Raw genomic sequence first — 18,147 nt, forward strand, 5'->3', positions numbered from 1 at the left:
CTAATCCCTGGAAAACTGAATCAGAGTGAACAGAACCCTGATTAAAGAGACTTGTACATGATCTAATCCCTGGCAAAACTGAATCAGAGTGAACAGAACCCTGATTAAAGAGACTTGTACATGATCTAATCCCTGACAAAACTGAATCAGAGTGAACAGAACCCTGATTAAAGAGACTTGTACATGATCTAATCCCTGGCAAAACTGAATCAGAGTGAACAGAACCCTGATTAAAGAGACTTCTTCTGAAAGTCTGACTCACATTTTCTTGAGGTGGTGGTCACCAACCCCTGGTCCTTGGGAGCAACAGGGTGTGCAGGCTTTTGTTCCAACCCATCATGAACACACCTGATTCAGCTAGTCAGTTCATCTTAATGACCTAGATTAGCTGAACCAGGTGTGTTAGTGCTGGGTTGGAACAAAACCTTGCATACCCTGTAGCCCTCAAAGACCATGATTGGTAACCACTGCCGTAAACAGAAGGATACTCTCTCGTTTCTCATCTTCCTCTTAAAAGAGTCTGGTCTTCGCCTTCTCTTGTGCACCTTTGACTGCAGCGCAGCCTCTTCCTCCCTGGCTATCCTCTTCATCATTATCCTCACTGTCATTGTTGTGTGCCCAGGTTGCCTAAAGAGGGGTGAGCTCTGGTGCAATCACATCTCCATCCTAAATAAATATGACCTGAAACACACAGGGACACCAGTGTAAATGTTAAACATAGGGAAAATACTGTGTGTTGTGCAGGTAAGATAGTGATAGCTAGCTGGCTTAGCCTTGCACTGTCATCTTCCCCACACAACGTAAAAACGCTGAAAGCTTGAGATAAAATGATATATAAATGAAAGAGAGGCTCCTGACCTGAGGTCTGAAGAAGTTCATGTCCATGCACCACTGGACAAAGTTCTCCTTCGCTGCCTCCATGGTCTCCTCATCGGTCTTCTTACAGTAGACCATGATAATCTGCTCAGCAAAGCATTGTGGCAGCAGCTTGGACACCTACAGGAACAACAATTGCCTTTTATCATGTTTCCAAGCTCCAAAGATGATTGGATAATTCTAAAATAGGTATACGTAAGTGGATTGAAGTAGTGACCTGGCGGATCGGGAAAGCTTTGGTTGGGTCGTTCTTATAGTAGAAACGCACGTTGTTGATGGGGTTCTTCTCCTTCATACCCCAGTCCATGTTGATGATCTGATGGAGAGAAAGAGAGAGAAAGATACGGGGGAGAGATGGACATGCAAAGAGATACTTCTTTTCAACAGAGCAACTGGTAACAAAGGGTTAACTATAGAGAAGGGGGGGGGTGGTAAAATGTATTCAATCAGTTCCCTGATTGAGGTGAAAAGACTGGACACTCACATTGACAACAAAGTCCTCTGGCTGCAGAGTAACATTTGGATGGTCATTCAGAGGCCTGGCCCTCGCCACCCTGCCTGCCCAGTCCAGGAGCATTTGCTGGGGGAAGAGAAGATGAGGATGAGAGGCACATAATATGAACCTCGTAGAAAGCTCCACTAGTAAGCCATGGAAGGATATCCTCTCCCCAAACACACACACCTGTGAAACCTCCATGGGCTCCACAGCATGGACCTCTCCCACACACTTGTAGAGGCGTCTGCAGGTGATGTTCTGGAGGATCTCTCTGGCCTCAGCCAGCACAGGGGAGGACGAGTACAGAATCTGCTCAAACACATGGTCTACAGGGGAAGGGAGGAGAGAGGGAGAGAGACAGGGGAGAGGGAGAGAGACAGGGGAGAGGGAGAGAGACAAGGGAATGGGGGGGGGGACAGGGGAGAGGGAAAGAGACAGGGGAGAGAGACAGGGGAGAGGGAGAGAGACAAGGGAGAGGGAAAGAGACAAGGGAAGAGGGGGGAGGGAGAGAGACAGGGGAGAGGGAGAGAGACAGGGAGAGGGAGAGAGACAGGGGAAGGGGGGGAGAGGGAGAGAGACAGGGGAGAGAGACAGGGGAAGGGAGGAGAGAGGGAGAGAGACAGGGGAGAGGGAGAGAGACAGGGGAGAGGGAGAGAGACGGGAGAGGGAGAGAGACAGGGGAAGGGAGGAGAGAGGGAGAGAGGGAGGAGAGAGGGAGAGAGGGAGGAGAGAGGAAGAGAGACAGGGGAGAGGGAGAGACAAGGTGATAAGGAGTGTGGGAAGATGAGAGGTAATCATGCAAACCAAACCCAGCAGTAATTATATGGACAGGAATGTGCCACACAAAAAAAAAGGTATGGAATGACGCCTGGCATAAAACCCAGCCTGTTTGGACAGCCTTGACGCCTGGCATAAAACCCAGCCTGTTTGGACAGCCTTGACGCCTGGCATAAAACCCAGGTCTGTTTGGACAGCCTTGACGCCTGGCATAAAACCCAGCCTGTTTGGACAGCCTTGACGCCTGGCATAAAACCCAGGTCTGTTTGGACAGCCTTGACGCCTGGCATAAAACCCAGGTCTGTTTGGACAGCCTTGACGCCTGGCATTAAACCCAGCCTGTTTGGACAGCCTTGACACCTGGCATAAAACCCAGGTCTGTTTGGACAGCCTTGATGCCTGGCATAAAACCCAGGTCTGTTAGGACAGCCTTGACGCCTGGCTTAAACCCAGCCTGTTTGGACAGCCTTGACGCCTGGCATAAAACCCAGGTCTGTTTGGACAGCCTTGACGCCTGGCATAAAACCCAGCCTGTTTGGACAGCCTTGACGCCTGGCATAAAACCCAGGTCTGTTTGGACAGCCTTGACGCCTGGCATAAAACCCAGGTCTGTTTGGACAGCCTTGACGTCTGGCATAAAACCCAACCTGTTTGGACAGCCTTGACGCCTGGCATAAAACCCAGGTCTGTTTGGACAGCCTTGACGCCTGGCATAAAACCCAGCCTTTTTGGACAGCCTTGACGCCTGGCATAAAACCCAGGTCTGTTTGGACAGCCTTGACGCCTGGCATAAAACCCAGCCTGTTTGGACAGCCTTGACGCCTGGCATAAAACCCAGCCTGTTTGGACAGCCTTGACGCCTGGCATAAAACCCAGGTCTGTTTGGACAGCCTTGACGCCTGGCATAAAACCCAGGTCTGTTTGGACAGCCTTGACGCCTGGCATAAAACCCAGCCTGTTTGGACAGCCTTGACGCCTGGCATAAAACCCAGGTCTGTTTGGACAGCCTTGACGCCTGGCATAAAACCCAGGTCTGTTTGGACAGCCTTGACGCCTGGCATAAAACCCAGCCTGTTTGGACAGCCTTGACGCCTGGCATAAAACCCAGACAACCAGAGTTTTGAGAGTACGTAGAACAGACCAGAGCCATTCTACACTTTATATTTCTATGGGGTTGAACAGACCAGTGAGTTTAGTGTAGGCCTCCATGTTCTCTATTGCTGATGAGATGGTGAACATCTGTCCCCCTGAACCTTGTATCTGGATGTGGGGGTCCGCCAAGACAAAGGCCTCTGTGATCCTGAAAAAAAGACAAGACAATATAACATCTAATTTTGAACAAATAACATACAGCAGAAAGGTTTCTGAGAACCTGTATGAATGTATAAAAGATAGGAAATAAGACAGAGATACAGTACCAGTCAAAAGTTTGGACACACCTACTCATTCCAGGGTTTTTCCTTTGTTTTCTACTTTGTAGAATGATAATGAAGACATCAAAATGAAGACATGTTAAACAAATCAAAATATATTTTATATTTGAGATTCTTCAAACTAGACACCCTTAGCCTTGATGACAGCTTTGCACACTATTGGATTCTGGGGTAAACTTTGAACATTGTTATACTCAGAGTATAGGAACATTAGTTACAAAGGAGACATGAGGGGTGCCATAATGAAGCTTGGGAGGGGCTGAGTGCAAGGAAACCAACCGCATGTGACAGTACTAATAAGGGGAGAAACCGCTGAAGGCTCATATCACTTAGTTCCCTGCTTAGCAAGAATGATGCAATGTTTAGCGATAAGGAGGAGACTCCACCTAAAGTGGGGTATGAATACCACCACGGGAGAAGCCATGTCTGTGTCTGAATTACAGCTGTAACGACCCTTTGGGAAGAATTAAACTTGGTCAAGCTTCTCTAGTGTCCGTGAGTTACTTACTCTGAAAGATTTGAACCTAACAGTAGTAACGGTAGTCACCTGGAATACATTTCAAATAAAAGGTGTGCCTTGTTAAAGTTCATTTGTGGGATTTCTTTCCTCCTTAATGCGTTTGAGCCAATCAGATGTGTTGTGACAAGGTAGGGGTGTTATACAGAAGATCGCCCTATTTGGTAAAATACCAAGTTCATATTATGGCATGAACAGCTCAAATAAGCAGAGACACGACAGTCCATCATTACTTTAAGACATGAAGGTCAGTCAATATGGAAAATGTCAACAACTTTGACAGGTCATCTGATGCAGCACTCCAGCAGTCGCAAAAACCATCCAGTGCTATGATGAAACTGGCTCTCATGAGGACCGCCACAGGAAAGGAAGACCCAGAGTTACCTCTGCTGCAGAGGATACGTTCATTACTGTTAACTGCACTTCAGATTTCAGACCAAATAAATGCTTCACATGGTTCAAGTAACAGACACATCTCAACATCAACTGTTCAGAGGAGACTGCGTGAATCAGGCCTTCATGTTTGAATTGCTGCAAAGAAACCATTACTAAAGGACACCAATAAGAATGAGACTTGTTTGGGCCAAGAAACCCAAGCAATGGACATTAGACCGGTGGAAATATGTCCTTGGTCTGATGAGTCCAAATTCGAGATTTTTGGTCTTTGTGAGATGCAGAGTAGGTGAACAGATGATCTCCTCATGTGTAGTTCCCACCATGAAGCACGGAGGAGGTGGTGTGATGGTGTGGGGGTGCTTTGCTGATGACACTGTGAGTGATTTGTTTAGAATTGAAGGCACACAATCACCATGGCTACAACAGCATTCTGAAGTGATACGCCATCCCATCTGGTTTGAGCTCAGTGGGACTATCATTTGTTTTTCAACAGGACAATGACCCAACACACCTCCAGGCTGTATAAGGGCTATTTGACCAAGAAGGAGAGTGATGGAGTGCTGCATCAGATGACCTGGCCTCCACAATCACCCGGCCTCAATCCAAATGAAATTGTTTTGGATGAGTTGGACCACAGAGTGATGGAAAAGCAGAAAAACAAGTGCTCAGCATATGTGGGAACTCCTTCAAGATAGATGGGAAAGCATTCCAGGTGAAGCTGGTTGAGAGAATGCCAAGCTTGTGCAAAGCTGTCATCAAGGCAAATGGTGGCTACTTTGAAGAATCTAAAATACACTGCTCAAAAAAATAAAGGGAACACTTAAACAACACAATGTAACTGCAAGTCAATCACACTTCTGTGAAATCAAACTGTCCACTTAGGAAGCAACACTGATTGACAATAAATTTCACATGCTGTTGTGCAAATGGAATAGACAAAAGGTGGAAATTATAGGCAATTAGCAAGACACCCCCAATAAAGGAGTGGTTCTGCAGGTGGTGACCACAGACCACTTCTCAGTTCCTATGCTTCCTGGCTGATGTTTTGGTCACTTTTGAATGCTGGCGGTGCTCTCACTCTAGTGGTAGCATGAGACGGAGTCTACAACCCACACAAGTGGCTCAGGTAGTGCAGCTCATCCAGGATGGCACATCAATGCGAGCTGTGGCAAGAAGGTTTGCTGTGTCTGTCAGCATAGTGTCCAGAGCATGGAGGCGCTACCAGGAGACAGGCCAGTACATCAGGAGACGTGGAGGAGGCCGTAGGAGGGCAACAACCCAGCAGCAGGACCGCTACCTCCGCCTTTGAGCAGGAGGAGCACTGCCAGAGCCCTGCAAAATGACCTCCAGCAGGCCACAAATGTGCATGTGTTAGCATATGGTCTCACAAGGGCTCTGAGGATCTCATCTCGGTACCTAATGGCAGTCAGGCTACCTCTGGCGAGCACATGGAGGGCTGTGCGGCCCCACAAAGAAATGCCACCCCACACCATGACTGACCCATCGCCAAACCGGTCATGCTGGAGGATGTTGCAGGCAGCAGAACGTTCTCCACGGCGTCTCCAGACTCTGTCACGTCTGTCACATGTGCTCATGTGCTCAGTGTGAACCTGCTTTCATCTGTGAAGAGCACAGGGCGCCAGTGGCGAATTTGCTAATATTGGTGTTCTCTGGCAAATGCCAAACGTCCTGCACGGTGTTGGGCTGTAAGCACAACCCCCACCTGTGGACGTCGGGCCCTCATACCACCCTCATGGAGTCTGTTTCTGACCGTTTGAGCAGACACATGCACATTTGTGGCCTGCTGGAGGTCATTTTGCAGGGCTCTGGCAGTGCTCCTCCTGCTCAAAGGCGGAGGTAGCGGTCCTGCTGCTGGGTTGTTGCCCTCCTACGGCCTCCTCCACGTCTCCTGATGTACTGGCCTGTCTCCTGGTAGCGCCTCCATGCTCTGGACACTACGCTGACAGACACAGCAAACCTTCTTGCCACAGCTCGCATTGATGTGCCATCCTGGATGAGCTGCACTACCTGAGCCACTTGTGTGGGTTGTAGACTCCGTCTCATGCTACCACTAGAGTGAGAGCACCGCCAGCATTCAAAAGTGACCAAAACATCAGCCAGGAAGCATAGGAACTGAGAAGTGGTCTGTGGTCACCACCTGCAGAATCACTCCTTTATTGGGGGTGTCTTGCTAATTGCCTATAATTTCCACCTTTTGTCTATTCCATTTGCACAACAGCATGTGAAATTTATTGTCAATCAGTGTTGCTTCCTAAGTGGACAGTTTGATTTCACAGAAGTGTGATTGACTTGGAGTTACATTGTGTTGTTTAAGTGTTCCCTTTATTTTTTTGAGCAGTGTATATTTTGATATGTTTTACCATTGTTTGGTTACTACATGATTCCATATGTGTTATTTCATAGTTTTGATGTCTTCACTATTATTCTACAATGTAGAGATAGTACAAAACCATTGAATGAGTTGGTGTGTCCAAACTATTGACTGGTACTGTAGGGTTCCCGCGTGGCGCAGAAGTCTAAGGCACTGCATCTCAGTGCTAGAGGCGTCACTACAGACCCTGGTTCGATTCCAGAATGAATCACAACCGGACGTGATTGCGAGTCCCATAGGGCGGTGCACAATTGGCCCAGCGTCGTCCGGGTTTGGCCGGTGTAGGCCGTCATTGTAGATAAGAATTTGTTTTTAAGTTTTTAAAAACTGACAAAGTAATGGAAACTCGAGTAAATGAGGGATACAAAGCGTATTTAAAGTAGGTGCTTCCACACAGGTGTGGTTTCTGAGTTAATTAAGCAACAAACATGCTGGGCAGGCCATTATTTTGGCTACCACGACTATGTCCCTATAGGATAACAATGCCAACTCGGCTCCATCATTCATTGAATCAGATGGCTCATTTATCACAAAACAAACTGATATTGCCAACTACTTGAATTTTATTTTTCATTGGCAAGATAAGCAAACTTAGGGATGACATGCCAGCAACAAATGCTGACAATACACATTCAAGTATATCGGACCAAATTATGAAAGACAAGAATTGTACTTTTGAATTCCGTAAAGTGAGTGTGGAAGACGTGAAAAAAATATTGTTGTCTATCAACAATGACAAGCCACTGAGGTCTGACAACTTGGATGGGAGATTACTGAGGATAATAGGGGATGATGTTGCCACATCTTCAATATAAGCCTCCTAGAGAGTGTGCCCTCAGGCCTGGAGGGAAGCTAAAGTCATTCCACTACCCAAGAATAGTAAAGCCCCATTTACTGGCTCCAATAGCCGACCAATCAGCCTGTTACCAACACTTAGTAATCTTCAACCCTTAGTGTTTGACAACATACAATGTAAACAACTTTCAGCACGCTTATAGAGAAGGACACTCAACAAGCACAGCACTTACACAAATGACTGATGATTGGCTGAGAGAAATTGATGATAAAAGGATTGTGTTGTTAAACTTCAGCGCAGCTTTTGATATTATCAATCATAGTCTGTTGCTGGAAAAGCATGTGTTATGATTTTACACCCCCTGCTATAATGTGGATAGATTGTTACCCGTCTAACAGAACACAGAGGGTGTTCATTAATGGAAGCCTCTCAAACATAATCCAGGTAGAATCAGGAATTCCCCAAGGCAGCTGTTTTATCAATCTTTACTAATGACATGCCACTGGCTTTGAGTAAAGGGCTAGGATTAGGCTTTGAGTAAAGGGTTAGGGTTAGGATTAGGCTTTGAGTAAAGGGTTAGGGTTAGGATTAGGCTTTGAGTAAAGGGTTAGGGTTAGGCTTTGAGTAAAGGGTTAGGGTTAGGCTTTGAGTAAAGCCAGTGGCATGCTGTTAATAAAGATTGAAAAAACAGCCCCCCACACCTCTCCGATTCAGAGGGGTTGGGTTAAATGACTCCTGCACCTCTCCGATTCAGAGGGGTTGGGTTAAATGACTCCTGCACCTCTCCGATTCAGAGGGGTTGGGTTAAATGACCCCTGCACCTCTCCGATTCAGAGGGGTTGGGTTAAATGACTCCTGCACCTCTCCGATTCAGAGGGGTTGGGTTAAATGACCCCTGCACCTCTCCGATTCAGAGGGGTTGGGTTAAATGACCCCTGCACCTCTCCGATTCAGAGGGGTTGGGTTAAATGACCCCTGCACCTCTCCGATTCAGAGGGGTTGGGTTAAATGACTCCTGCACCTCTCCGATTCAGAGGGGTTGGGTTAAATGACCCCTGCACCTCTCCGATTCAGAGGGGTTGGGTTAAATGACCCCTGCACCTCTCCGATTCAGAGGGGTTGGGTTAAATGACTCCTGCACCTCTCCGATTCAGAGGGGTTGGGTTAAATGACCCCTGCACCTCTCCGATTCAGAGGGGTTGGGTTAAATGACCCCTGCACCTCTCCGATTCAGAGGGGTTGGGTTAAATGACCCCTGCACCTCTCCGATTCAGAGGGGTTGGGTTAAATGACCCCTGCACCTCTCCGATTCAGAGGGGTTGGGTTAAATGACTCCTGCACCTCTCCGATTCAGAGGGGTTGGGTTAAATGACTCCTGCACCTCTCCGATTCAGAGGGGTTGGGTTAAATGACTCCTGCACCTCTCCGATTCAGAGGGGTTGGGTTAAATGACCCCTGCACCTCTCCGATTCAGAGGGGTTGGGTTAAATGCGGAAGACACATTTCAGTTGAATGCTCTCATGGAAGAGAGATTGACTTCCTCATTACTTGTTTTTGTAAGAGGTGTTGATAAGCTGAAGGTACCGAGCTGTCTATTTAAAACACTGGCACACAGCTCGGAGACCCATGCATACCCCACAAGACATGCCACAAGAGATTTCTTCATAGTCCCCAAGTCCAGAACAGACTATGGGAGGTGCAGTCCTACATAGAGCCATGACAACATGGAAATCTATTCCACATCAGGTAACTGATGCAGGAGAATCAGATTTAATTGAACAGCGGGGACTGTGAAGTAACACAAACATAGGCACATACACACGCATGATAACGTACACACACACACACGGATGTTTCGTTGTAGATAGTAGTGGAGTAAAGGCCTGAGGGCACACACTTAGTGTGTTGTGAATTCTGTAACGAATCTATTGTAATGTTTTTTAAGTTGTATAACTGCCTAAATTTTGCCGGACCCCAGGAAGAGAAGCCGCCGCCTTGGATCCATAATAAATACTGACCATAAATACTGGTCACTGAATGGTTTGATGAGCCTGAACACGATGTAAACCATATGCCATGACAGTCTCAGCCACCAGATCTCAACCCAATTGAACACTTATGGGATATTCTGCCACAATCAACAAAACAACAAATGATAGAATGTATTGTGGAAGGTGTCGCATCCCTCCACTAGAGTTCCAGACACTTAGAAACGATGCCAAGGTGCACTGAAGCTGTTCTGGCTCGTAGTGGCCCAACGCCCTATTAAGACACGATGTTGGTGTTTCCTCTATCTGGCAGTTACCTCGATTAAACACCTGTTGAGGTGAGAGTACTTACATTGTCTCTATGATTTTGCACACCTTGTGCTGGTAGGCTCTTCTATGCAGGCAGTTGCGTGTGTGGAACATGTCATACAGATTACCCACTTCCTGTATGTGGACAACACACATGGATATCACCACTAAACTTCCTGTATGTGGACAACACACATGGATATCACCACTAAACTAGGCTAACCCCTAACTATATCACCACTAAACTAGGCTAATCCCTAACTACTTTACCAATAATGAAAAGTTGAATGAAAACATAAATGAAGGGAATGAATAGGAGGTGTAATTGAGGGCCAAGCTGAAGCATTTACCTTGTCTCGGGTGCAGATTTGATTTTTCCCATCCACCTCACACACACGGGCAAACTTGAGGAAGCGACGGTAGTCAAAGTTATTTTGGATGCCCAGGTAGAAGCAGTCCCTGTGGAGTGAGAAAGTGAGGGAGTCTGTTGGTTTTGTCTGGGTTTTCCTTTACCTATCATACTGTTTTATCCATTATGTTAAAATGTTGTTTAACTTCTTTTAAATAAAAGAAAAATCATTTTCAATGTTCCTGTTGTCATTTATGTAAAAAAAAAAGGATCTCACTAAACAAAATGTAAATGTTTATGCATTTCCTTTGCTCTACAATGAAATGGTAGTTCCACAAAATGAGTGTTGTGTTTCTTTGATACTTTAAGCAGAAATTGTGCACCAATATTGTAATTTAAAACCTGTTATATTAAATGAAGTGCCCTTTAATATAGACCACATGGAGAATTCAATTAATCAGATTATTTTATATGAATAAAGGCTTAAGTGCTAAAATTCGACATTTTGACATGTCCCTCCGTCAACCCTGTCACTTCTAGGAAGATTTTAACCCAATTAATCCAACAAAAGTTCCTTTGTGTGAAGCTTCCATTCAAATGCTACTCCCTGTTGTACACACCAAGCGTCCATTATGGCAGATTTCAGATGAAATCATCAACCCTGTAACTTTTGATGGGTTCCGACTGATATGAAATATACTTCTTCATGTCACTGAGGGAGAGAGGGGAACGTATAACATTTACATTCTGTCAGGATATTATTGTTCGTCATCAGGGATCCTATGGGAGAAGAGACACAGTCTGGTAGAAGTGATCAGGACAGCCGTGACTTAGAGAAGAGCACTTTGGGCAGAGGTCAGGTTAGATGAAGTGAGGAAGAACATGTATGTGACTCACCACCAGGATTCGGTCTTATGTAGCAAAATGTGAAATGGTGTAGAGACTAGGGTTGCAAAGGGTCGGAAACTCTCCCGGAACTTTTCCTTGGGAACTTAAGCCCGGGAATCTGGGGAATGTTGCTTAAATTCATTTAAAAAAGTGATCTTATAACAGTGAACCTGTTTTGTGGGAAACACAAGAGGCAATTCTAGGTCTTGTGGCATATTTAGGTTAAACTTTCCCCAATTCAATGGAATTGCAACCCTCTGCATGCACAGTGCATTCTTCCATCACAAGGACAGCTGATTCTCAAGATCTTGCACACTAATGAGATGCTATTGAGCCCAACACTACTACACTGTCTGAGCCAAGGACTACATGCTTTCTGGTAAGTTTTGATTACAATACTGGGTGGGGTGAATATATTTTATAACAGATAATGTTTTTGATAACTAGTAAATAGTAGCCAACAGCAAAGTGTGTTTAAATCATTTCTAACTTGTTAACAATTTCTGCTAGTTAGTAGCAAAAACTGTGGTTAACCGAGGAGTGTTGATTCACCTGTTTTCATACATGTTTCATTCTAAAACATTTATCTTACAAATGAGTTGTTTAACTACTTAACTCTTTATCTGTATATGGAATTGTATTTGTTGTTTCCTTTAATAATTTGTTCCTACTCTTTACAGGAAAATGCCACAGGCACTATCTGATGTATGGAGACATTTCACTGCAGGTAATTTAGAATGACAACCTGTGTACATTTGCAAATGCTGTGCCAAATCATATGTGAAGAATGCAACAAAGATGCAGAATCATCTGGCCAAGTGCATAAAGTTCCCTCAGCGCTCACAACAAGCAACCTCTGACAAAAGTCCCTCTACTTCAAGTCGAGGTGAAACTTATGAACCAGACACCTAAGCAACAGCTCATGGTCCTCCTGGAATCAGAAGGTTATTTGACTCAATGGAGGAACGTAGTCAGAGAAATGCTGATGAATGTCTTGCTCGAGCTGTGTATGCAACCAGTTCACCTCTGATGCTCACAGGCAATGTGTATTGGAAGAGATTTCTGAATGTGTTACGTTCCCCAGTTTCTGTGTTGTAGTTTCTATTTGAGTGTTTCAGGAGATGGCTTCCTGGAATTTCTCCCCAAGCAGCTGAATGGTCGGCCCCAAATGGATGATTGGAGAGCTGACCCCGCCCCCTCGTCAAGATACAGCTGTCTCTAATTACCATTGCCACCTGAAGCTATAAAAGCCAGTGTTCTGTGCAGAGAGAGATCATAGGAGAGAAGAAATGTAGAGAGAGATTGAATGTTATATAGATCATTGCTGAGAGAGAAGGTTGATGGCTGAGGGTTATAGCATGTTGGTTGATGGTATGTACTGTGTTAGTTGTTGCTGGTAGCAGCTTTGATATGTTTTGTGTTTGTTGCTTTGTCAGAGCTTCTTTAGTGGCCTGAGTTAGTTGACTCAGTTTTGTTGTGAAGTGGATGGTTTGTTATTCTGTTTCATTTGTTCCCAGGGGGGAAGTGGAAGGCACCTTGGGATTGCTAGAGGCCTGCGGGCATACATATACCTGTAGTGTTTACTATGTCTATGCACACTAGGTAAGACCTGGGCGGACCACCCCCTGTATTTTGGTTAGGGCACCAGGTGGTGCTAAGTTAGGAAGTAGTGGGTAGGCAGGTTAGATAGGAGAGGGGGAGTTTTGATATTTACTTTCTTTGCTTTGGTTCCGTCCAGCCCCTTTTCCCCATATTACCGTGTAAAGGAAATAAATCCTAGTGAGCGGTCCATTCTGCCTTTTTGTCATCCTTACTCGCACCTACAGTCCATACCTCTTTCGCTTCACGTTGAGTTGTAGCAGGGTGTTGCGTTCCCTCTTCTCAGAGGCGTGCGTAACATAATGGGGGCTCATCCGGGACTCCATTAAACCCACCACACCCTGCTGCACTGAGCTCTCTGTGGTTAGTGATTGAGGTATGATGGTAGGTTGTGAGTTTGGATGACTTGTTTAGTTTGTGTGTTCAGTAAATTGTTGTGTACAAGATGGCTGCCTCAGCCATCTCCAAGTTCATTGATGCGCCCTCTATTGATTGTTGTGAGGTTTCGGAAAGTAGACCTTTTAGCTATAGCTGACCATTATGGATTTGTTATCCCTGAGAAAGCCCTAAAGGCTGAGCTTTTGGTGCTAGTCAGGGAGGGTTTAATGAGACCGAATTCTCTCATTGCAAGGAGAGGAGACGGGTAGACCTTCCGATGCCAAGTCGGAGGACAGGGCGGAGGAAGGGGTTGCTCGTACCCCCTTACATTGCCTCGATTCGATCCTTTATCTTCTGCTTCAGGTCGTTCAGACGGGGCCGCTAGGCTGAAGGTGAGGCTGGCCCGGTTAGAAATGCAGCAAAAAGATAAAGAGAGACAGATTAATTTTGATCTTGAAATTAGGAAAATGGATATCGACAAGGTGAGGATCCGACAACTGGAGCTAGAAGCTGGCTCCAGTGCGACTCCACAAGCTGCTTATCATCAAGCCCACTTCGATGTGAGTAAAAATATAGCTTTAGTCCTTCCATTCCGGGAGTCGGAAGTTGATGCCTATTTCTCTGCGTTTGAGCGTGTGGCCGCTGCGCTACATTGGCCACTTGAGGTTTGGCCGCTCCTGTTACAATGTAAATTGTAGGACCACTCAAATGTACATACCGCCCAAACAGAGCCAATGATGATCCACACTGCCCTTTCCCACCTGGACAAAAGGAACACCTACACTACCGTTCAAAAGTTTGGGGTCACTTAGAAATGTCCTCGTTTTCCATGAGAACATACATGAAATGAATTGCAAAATAAATAGGAAATATAGTCAAGACGTTGACAAAGTTATTTACATTTAAGTCATTTAGCAGACGCTCTTATCCAGAGCGACTTACAAATTGGTGCATTCACCTTATGATATCCAGTGGAACAACCACTACAATAAGCCTCTAACTCTTTTAATTAATTGAAATAATACAATTGTCCTTCAAACTTTGCTTTAGTCAAAGAAACATCCATTTGCAGCCATTACAGCCTTGCAGACCTTTGGTATTCTAGTTGTCAATTTGTTGAGGTAATCTGAAGAGATTTCACCCCACACTTCCTGAAGCACCTCCCACAAGTAGGATTGGCTTGATGGGCACTTCTTACGTACCATACGGTCAAGCTGCTCCCACAACAGCTCAATAGGGTTGAGATCTGGTGACTGTGCTGGCCACTCCATTATAGACAGCTGACTGCTTCTTCCCTAAATAGTTCTTATATAGTTTGGAGCTGTGCTCAAAATAAGCGCCGTCTATAGGGCATGGCATTGAAAAATGGAGTGATGGATCTTGAAGAAGGAAGGCTCTTTACCCTGTACAAATCTCCCTCTTTACCACCAAAGCATCCCCAGACCATCACATTGCCACCAATGCTTGATTGGCGTCAGCACTCCTCCAGCATCTTTTCATTTTTTCTGTCTCACGAATGTTCTTTCTTGTGATCCGAACACCTCAAACTTAGATTAGTCTGTCCATAACACCTTTCTCCCCCAGTCTTCCTCTATGTTCTTTTGCCCATCTTAATTTTTTTACATTTATTGGCCAGTGGAGATATGGCTTTTTTTCTTCCAACTCTGCCTAGAAGGCCAGCATCCCTGAGTTGCCTCTTCACTGTTGACGTTGAGACTGGGGTTTTGCAGGTAATATTTAATGAAGCTGCCAGTTGAGGACTTGTGAGGCATCTGTTTCTCAAACTAGACACTAATGTACTTGTCCTCTTGCTCAGTTGTGCACCGGGGCCTCCCACTCATCTTTCTATTCTGGTTAGAGACAGTTTTCACTGTTCTGTGAAGGGAGTAGTACACAGCGTTGTACGAGATCTTCAGTTTCTTGGCAATTTCTTATATGGAATAGCCTTCATTTCTCAGAACAAGAATAGACTGACGAGTTTCAGAAGAAAGTTATTTTTCTGGCCATTTTGTACCTGTAATCGAACCCACAAATGCTGATGCTCCAGATACTCAACTAGTCTGATGAAGGCCAGTTGTATTGCTTCTTTAAAATCAGAACATCAGTTTTATTAAGATGTGCTAACATAATTTCAAAAGGGTTTTCTAATGATCAATTAGCCTTTTAAAATGATAAACTTGGATTAGCTAACACAACGTGCCATTGGAACACAGGAGTGATGGTTGTTGATAATGGGCCTCTGTACGCCAATGTAGATATTCCCCCCAAAAATATGTTGTTTCCAGCTAGAATAGTCATTTACAACATTAAATGTCTACACTGTATTTCTGATCAATTTGATGGACACATTTTTTGGGGTTTTCTTTCAAAAACAAGGACATTTCTAAGTGACCCCAAACTTTTGAACGGTAGTGTATGTGAGAATGCTGTTCATCGACTACAGCTCAGTGTTCAACACCATAGTGCCCTCGAAGCTCATCACTAAGCTAAGGACCCTGGAACTAAACACCTCCCTCTGCAACTGGATCCTGGACTTCCTTACGGGCCGCCCCCAGGTGGTAAGGATAGGTGACAACACATCTGCCACGCTCATCCTCAACACAGGGGCCTCTCAGAGGTGCGTGCTCAGTCCCCTCCTGTACTCCCTGTTCACCCATGACTGCATGGCCAGGCACGACTCTAACATCCTCATTAAGTTTACTGATGACACAACAGTGGTAGGCCTGATCACCGACAACGATGAGACAGCCTATAGGGAGGAGGTCAGACCTGCCCATGAGGTGCCAGAATAACAACCTCTCCCTCAATGTGAGCAAGACAAAGCAGATGATTGTGGACTACAGGAAAAGGAGGACCGAGCATGCCCCCATTCTCATCGACGGGTCTGTAGTGGAACATGAGAGCTTCAAGTTCCTTGGTGTCCACATCACCAACAAACTATCATAGTCTAAACACACTAAGACAGTCGTGAAGACGGCATGACAAAACCTATTCCCCCTTAGGAGACTGAAAAGATTTGGCATGGGTCCTCAGATTCTCAAAAGGTTCTACAGCTGCACCATCGAGAGCATCCTGACTGGTTGCATCACTGTCTGGTACGGCAACTGCTCGGCCTCTGACTGCAAGGCACTACAGAGGGTAGTGCGAACGGCACAGTACATCACTGAGGCCAAGCTTCCTGCCATCCAGGACCTCTATATCAGGCAGTGTCAAAGAAAGGACCTAAAAATTGTCAAAGACTTCAGCCACCCTAGTCATAGACTGTTCTTTGCTACAGCAAGGCAAGCTGTACCGAAGCGCCAAGTCAAGGTCCAAAAGGCTTCTTAACAGCTTCTACCCCCAAGCCATAAGACTCCTGAACAGCTAATCAAAGGGCTACCCAGACCCTCCTTTATGCTGCTGCTACTCTCCATTTATAACCTATGCATAGTCACTTTAACTCTACCTACATGTACATAATACCTCAATTACCTCGACTAACCGGTGCCCCCACACATGGATTCTGTACCGGCACCCCCTGTAAAAATCAAATGAAATGTATTTATATAGCCCTTCTTACATCAGCTGATATCTCAAAGTCCTGTATAGAAACCCAGCCTAAAACCCCAAACAGCAAGCAATGCAGGTGTAGAAGCACGGTGGCTAGGAAAAACTCCCTAGAAAGGCCAGAACCTAGGAAGAAAGGCTATGAGGGGTGGGGGGTGGCCAGTCCTCTTCTGGCTGTGCCGGGTGGAGATTATAACAGAACATGACCAAGATGTTCAAATGTTCATAGATGACCAGCATGGTCCAATAATAATAATCATAGTGGTTGTCGAGGGTTCAACAAGTCAGCACCTCAGGAGTAAATGTCAGTTGGCTTTTCATAGCCGATCATTCAGAGTATCTCTACCGCTCCTGCTGTCTCTAGAGAGTTGAAAACAGCAGGTCTGGGACAGGTAGCACGTCCGGTGAACAGGTCAGGGTTCCATAGCCGCAGGCAGAACAGTAGAAACTGGAGCAGCAGCCTCGCTAAAACGCCTCGCTTATTATTTTACTGCTGCTGTTAATTTGTTACTTTTATTTTCTACTTATCTATTTTTTACCTAAGACCTCATCATCCTTTGGCTACAAAACAGCCGCATTTATTTTACTATAAATGTGATCATACTTTTTATTCACAAATGCGAGTGAAATGCTCACACTGTGGAGCCCTGACCACCAACGTGGCTGGTGAAATAGACATCTTACCTGCCAAAGCCAAAATCAACCTGCATTTGGCAGGTGTTCATTTTAGGCCCTGAAGATTATTTAATAAAAGTTGCCCATAGTGCACTATTTTCCTAATATACTCCAATGGTCCTATGTATTGTCAGATCTCTAATATAGCTTACTCCAGTAATTGATCATAGTTTCTAAAAGGGATAAAGTCCAACTGGGGGACTCACCTGGCGAAGTAGTCCCACTTGTCCACATCGATGCCGTTCCTTTTGTTGGCCACAATCTCATAGAGGAAGGACTTCTCCTCTGGTCGGCCCTCATATGGCCACTGTGGAGGGAAAAGAACAGACTCAGACAAGACAAATCCTTTGAGATCCGAGCATGAAACTCCAAATTAGTTTCAATTCAACCCGTAGACAATTAACTGCTAGAAAGCATAAATAAATCATATTCATGAAGTAATATTGATTGATGTTTGTTGACTGATTAATGTTGATTGATCGTAACGTTTAGCGGTGAAGGTCTCAGTGAGGAGGCAACAAGAGTCAGAATGGCTGCTGGATTTCAGGTGTTGAGGTCTGGTTTCATATGAAAGCTCTACTATGATTTGATTTATTCAGTTTACCCCCAATTTAGATTTTCTGTTTTGTTATCGTCATGTTTGGGCTTCTTCACCGAAACTTCCACCACTAGGGCGGTCTCCGTTACCATTGGTGTCAGAAGTGGGAAACAAACCCACCCCTCCATGATTCT

General features: G+C 45.3%; 1 pseudogene; it reads right to left on the reverse strand.

Annotated features, from left to right (window-relative positions):
• Positions 1–415: 415 nt before the first annotated feature.
• LOC129824571 (deoxynucleoside triphosphate triphosphohydrolase SAMHD1-like) overlaps positions 416–18,147 on the reverse strand; it is a 33,083-nt pseudogene continuing 15,351 nt past the window's right edge.

The sequence above is a fragment of the Salvelinus fontinalis genome, chromosome 26 (assembly GCF_029448725.1).
Source record: "Salvelinus fontinalis isolate EN_2023a chromosome 26, ASM2944872v1, whole genome shotgun sequence".
Taxonomy (NCBI): domain Eukaryota; kingdom Metazoa; phylum Chordata; class Actinopteri; order Salmoniformes; family Salmonidae; genus Salvelinus; species Salvelinus fontinalis.